Source organism: Podarcis vaucheri (genome assembly GCF_965113315.1).
Source record: "Podarcis vaucheri genome assembly, chromosome: 3".
Taxonomy (NCBI): Eukaryota; Metazoa; Chordata; class Lepidosauria; order Squamata; family Lacertidae; genus Podarcis; species Podarcis vaucheri.
The window spans coordinates 107,938,107-107,944,106 of record NC_138761.1 but is presented as its reverse complement, the minus strand read 5'-3'; positions in this window follow the sequence as shown (position 1 = coordinate 107,944,106).

The window sequence follows — 6,000 nt, the reverse complement described above, 5'->3', positions numbered from 1 at the left end:
AAAAACAAAAACTAATTTTTAAGCAAGTGCTTGCTATGTTTTGGGAATAGTTTTCCCAGCCAAAATTCCTTTCAGAGGTTCACGACACTTCTGAGACTAAATGTTGGGAGGAAATTGCCAGGTTCTTACCTGCTTTTTGCCCTGCCTAGAGAATCTAAATTTGTTGAAGACCGTATAAGTTTCAACTCCATCCCCTGTTGAGAACTACTTTCTTTTGAAGGTAGAAACTTGGGTCACCTCTGAGGAAAAAGGAGTACACACAATTCAGCTGACATCCACTTATGTCATTCCATGGTTTATAAGCATTGGAACTGACTTCTGGAAATCCTAAATCCATTTGAAGTTTGCACATTTCAGAAAAATGCTGTTGATATGGGCCTCTTGAGCCTTGTCTACACTATTAGTTTATTGCAACCAGTGCGGAGTCAAAACTGATTTATTTCCTAGCAATCCTGAGGAATCTAGTCTGAAAACTTCAGGGAACTGATGTAGGCACTGCCAGAAGCTGATGTGGATTAAACTGTACTGGTTTGATGAGGGGCAGCTTTCTGTGCTAATGCTCTCAAAGAACAACAACAGCAACAAAAAATAGTGTGGGAGAGAAGTACTTTATTAACCATGTTCTCAGACACCATGGCTGCCAATTTAATGGCAAATCTTGTGTTGCCAGCCTCCTTAACTCTTGAAGAGGGGCACATAAGAAAGGACCTCAGAAGATGCTCATAAGTTTTTGCATCCATTTTTCCTTTGCTGGGACTTCTGCTTCTTTCCACTTTTGGGCAAGTAGCATTCTTGCTGCTGCTGTAGTAGCATGCATAAATAAATTTCTATACAATTTAGGTAGTTCTGTCCCTATAATTCCCAAAAGAAAAGCTTCTGTTTTGTTTTTTGTTTTTACAAAAGTTATTTTGAACATCCTTTTCAGTTCGTTGTACAGCGGTACCTCAGTTTGGGACGCGGGTGGCGCTGTAGGTTAAACCACAGAGCCTAGGACTTGCCGACCAGAAGGTCAACGGTTTGAATCCCCGCGACGGGGTGAGATCCTGTTGCTTGGTCCCTGCTCCTGCCAACCTAGCAGTTCGAAAGCACATCAAAGTGCAAGTAGATAAATAGGTACCGCTCTGGCGGGAAAGTAAACGGCGTTTCCGTGTGCTGCTCTGGTTCGCCAGAAGCGGCTCAGTCATGCTGGCCACATGACCCGGAAGCTGTACGCCGGCTCCCTCGGCCAATAAAGCGAGATGAGCGCCGCAACCCCAGAGTCGGCCATGACTGGACCTAATGGTCAGGGGTCCCTTTACCTTTACCTTTACCTCGGTTTACGAACTTAATCCATTCCGGAAGTCCGTTCTTAAACCTAAACCATTCTTAAACCGAGGTGCGCTTTACCTAATGATGCCTTCCACCGCTGGTGCCCTTCCACCGTTTTGCTTCCCTTCTTAGACCAAGGTAAAGTTTGCAAACTGGGACACTACCGGTTTTGCAGAGTTCGAAAACCAAATAGTTCTTAAACAAGGCTGTTCTTAAACCGAGGTACCACTGTATATCATTTCACAGTAAGCTTTAACCTTCCTACAAGACCACCACAGTGGTGTATTTATTCTTTTCCCGCAACTCCTAAGTTGCCACCTCCTCACACGGCAGGGCCCCTCCTTCTTTTACTTCTTCCTTTATGTCTCCCAAAATCTGCTCTGGGTGGCAGATTTTAGGGAGGGGGCGCTCCGTGGGATGCAGAACGTGAGAAAAGAAACTGGAAGTAGATTTCTGTTGTGCAAGTGGGTGAACGTAACTGGGTGTTGCCCATTGATTTCTGTTTTTATTTAAATATGCTTACTGATTCATCCTTTGCTTTTAAAAATATTTTTATTTTTTCCTTGACCTGCAGTCTTAATGTTGGGAAACCAGTCTGAGTGCCCTGTGGGCAGAAAATCAGGAATAAAGCCCCTTCCTTCCTTTATTTCTTTTGCTGGGGGAAGAGTTAGTAAATCTCCTCCCCCAGGCTTAAGAAAAATCATTTTCCTTTAGTACATTCATTGTTCCTCTGTGTAGTTGAGCACAGCTTACACATATGGGATTTATTTATTTATCAGTATATATCCTGCCTTTTGGTCCTAAAAAATGGCCTACAAGACAGCTCACAACAATAAAAAATTTTTTGTTACAAAACCATCATAAAACAACAGAGCCATAGGATAGAAATACAGAAGAGGGTCTGAGATTCTAAGATGGCTCCCAAGTTGTTTGCCATGCAAGCAATGTACAGGGCAAAGATGACTGTTTAGCCTTAATATAAGAAATTTATACAATGTGCGTTTCTTGTTAGCTGCCCTGAGCCTGATTTTCTGAACCGGGAAGGGCGGGGTATAAATAAAATATTATTATTATTATTTCTCTGGGCAAAATGGACACCCACTACAGTTTTCTACTGCACACCATTTATAAAACTTCCACTCAACCTATAGTGCAATAGTCTTGAGGGCAAGAGCATAATCTGCAACTCTGCAAGGAGAGAGAGAGAGAGAGATAAATGTTGTTTTTTTCATTTGGGTTACAGCAAGCACTGATTTGGAAACCTTGCCTTAGGTTGAATTGCTTGGCAGCCCAGGACCACCATCTGTCTTACTAAAGCTTGTGTCGGAAGGAACGTGCCATCGCTATCCACCATCCAGGAATGAAAACATTATCATTCATAAATACATATAAAGCTGACATTTCTATGAGCAACACAGCTTAGTGAATCATGCGTGCAGAGACACCTGATCTATAAGAACTTGGTGTCTCTTCGGGGAGCAAGAAAAGCTGCCAAGAATCAGGACAGCGGAAGAAATGTGGACTGCTAAAACGTCCTTGTTTGTTAGGAAAACCTGATAACAGCTGAGTGGAAAGGAGCCAGCAAAAAGCATGAAGCACATCCGTGGTAGAGCACAACATGGTCTTGACCAATCGTCCTGTTGATTGAAGCAGAAATGGAGGCAGTGGTGCCCTAAAGTCAGGACTTTGGAGCAGAACTTCAGGGCCCCACTCAGCAGAAGGAGCCGGAAAAGCCCTAAACACAGTTGCTGTTGTTGTTGTTTAGTCGTTTCGTCGTGTCCGACTCTTCGTGACCCCATGGACCAGAGCACGCCAGGCACTCCTGTCTTCCACTGCCTCCCGCAGCTTGGTCAAACTCATGCTGGTAGCTTCGAGAACACTGTCCAACCATCTCATCCTTTGTTGTCCCCTTCTCCTTGTGCCCTCCATCTTTCCCAACATCAGGGTCTTTTCCAGGGAGTCTTCCTTCTCATGAGGTGGCCAAAGTATTAGAGTCTCAGCTTCAGGATCTGTCCTTCCAGTGAACACTCAGGGCTGATTTTCTTAAGAATGGATAGGTTTGATCTTCTTGTAGTCCATGGGACTCTCAAGAGTCTCCTCCAGCACCATAATTCAAAAGCATCAATTCTTCGGCGATCAGCCTTCTTTATGGTCCAGCTCTCACTTCCATACATCACTACTGGGAAAACCATAGCTTTAACTATACAGACCTTTGTTGGCAGGGTGATGTGTCTGCTTTTTAAGATGCTGTCTAGGTTTGTCACTGCTTTTCTCCCAAGAAGCAGGCATCTTTTAATTTCGTGGCTGCTGTCACCATCTGCAGTGATCATGGAGCCCAAGAAAGTAAAATCTCTCACTGCCTCCATTTCTTCCCCTTCTATTTGCCAGGAAGTGATGGGCCCAGTGGCCATGATCTTCGGGTTTTTTTTATGTTGAGCTTCAAACCATATTTTGCGCTCCTCACTAGCTAACTGCATTTGGAAGTAAGTGAAGAAATGCACATTAGCATCTAACGAGCAGTGCTGGATCTACACCGACGTGTTTAATGTTATTTCCTCCTATTAGAACGGTATTAGATATGTCATTTAAAAATGTCGCCGGGCATACTTGTTCATTAAAACGTGTTTTACCTTGGTTTTTTCCGTCAAATGTCTTCTTTTTGGGTGATCACTCGTAGCCGAGTAAGATTGTCTTCTGGTTTTAACAGTGAGTCCATAAGTGGTTGTGGAGGCCAATTCTGGATCCACATGTCCTTCCACAATGGGGAACATAGGTTTCTCGGCAGGAGCTGATCATGGTGATCAAGGCTAAGCATGCCTTCCTCTTAGCGTGTTTCTCCCTTTCATCCTGAGTTTGAGTATCATCAGAGCCCATGACACCTTTGGTAAAGGCTGTTCTCCAATTGGAGCGCTCACAGGCCAGTTGTCAGTGTTTATACTGTATTTTTTAAGATTTGCCTTGAGAGAGTCTTTGAACCTCTATTGTTGACCACCAGCATTACGCTTTCTGTTTTTAAGTTTAGAATAGAGCAGTTGCTTTGGAAGACGATAATCAGGCATCTGCACAACATGACCAGTCCAACGAAGTTGATGTTGAAGTATCGTCAAATGTAAGTAATATCCGGCCACACCATTTCCCAAAACACTGTTTTTTCCCCTGACGCTGGTGGCTGGTTGCCCTGCTCCTCCCTCCAGTGCTACGTTATAATTCTCCCTCCCTCCCTCCCTCCCTCCCTCCCTGTCCTTTGTTATCTATGCCTGTTATCTGAACAGCACCCCTTGAATACCATTGGTAAAATGCCACATAGGGACATATGAGTAGCGTTTCACCGATACATCAGCATAAAATGATTAAAAATTAAGCGATAAAAAAGACAAGCTAATAACACATTATGAATGTAAGAAGTAGGATGCCATGTGTCCATCTATGTTACTAAGACCATATCTTAGGTAAAGGTAAAGGGACCCCTGACCATTAGGTCCAGTCGCGAATGACTCTGGGGTTGCGGCGCTCATCTCGCTTTATTGGCCTGAGGGAGCCGGCGTACAGCTTCCAGGTTGTGTGGCCAGCATGACTAAGCCACTTCTGGCAAACCAAAGCAGGTCATGGAAACACCTTCCCACTCGAGTGGTACCTATTTATCTACTTGCACTTTGATGTGCTTTCAAACTGCTAGGTTGGCAGGAGCTGGGACCGAGTAACGGGAGCTCACCCCGTCGCGGGGATTTGAACCACTGACCTTCTGATCGGCAAGTCCTAGGCTCAGTGGTTTAGACCACAGCGTCACCCATGTCCCAGGGGAAACCATACCTTAACCCTTCCTTAATGTTAAAAACCATGAGTGTATATCTACCCCAGGACCCCTTAAGGCAGCTACACCCAGTCTAAAGTTAGATATTTATACCACTGAACAGAGAGCCCAATATTCTGCCTTATACTTCATCCTTTGAGGACTGCCTTGATAAGGAAAATGTACCCACCCTGTGGAACGCCCTCCCATCAGATATCAAGGAAATAAACAACTTTCTGACTTTTAGAAGACATTTGAAGGCAACCCTGTTAAGGGAAGTTTTTAATGTTTGATATTTTATCATGTTTTTAATATTCTGTTGGGAGCCGCACAGAGTGGCTTGGGAGACCCAGCCAGATGGGCGGGGTATAAATAAAATGTTGTTGTTGTTGTTGTTGTTACCATGCACGGAGGTGCTAGAGAAGCATTATTCCCTGTTTAAAGGTAAAGGGACCCCTGACCATTAGGTCCAGTCGTGGCTGACTCTGGGGTTGCGGCACTCATCTCGCTTTATTGGCCAAGGGAGCCGGTGTACAGCTTCCGGGTCATGTGGCCAGCATGACTAAGCCACTTCTGACAAACCAGAGCAGCGCACGGAAATGCCGTTTACCTTCCCGCCGGAGCGGTACCTATTTATCTACTTGCACTCTGACGTGCTTTCAAACTGCTAGGTTGGCAGGAGCAGGGACCGAGCAACGGGAGCTCACCCTGTCGCGGGGATTCGAACTGCTGACCTTCTGATTGGCAAGTCCTAGGCTCTGTGGTTTAACCCACAGCGCCATCTGCGTCCCTTATTACCTGTTTACTTGGTGTTTATTTATAGAGTGTTGGTCACCTGCAGGATCTGTTTCACCTTGTGCAGGTGTGGTTCACCCGGTCTTGGGAGGAACTTGCATTCTGTA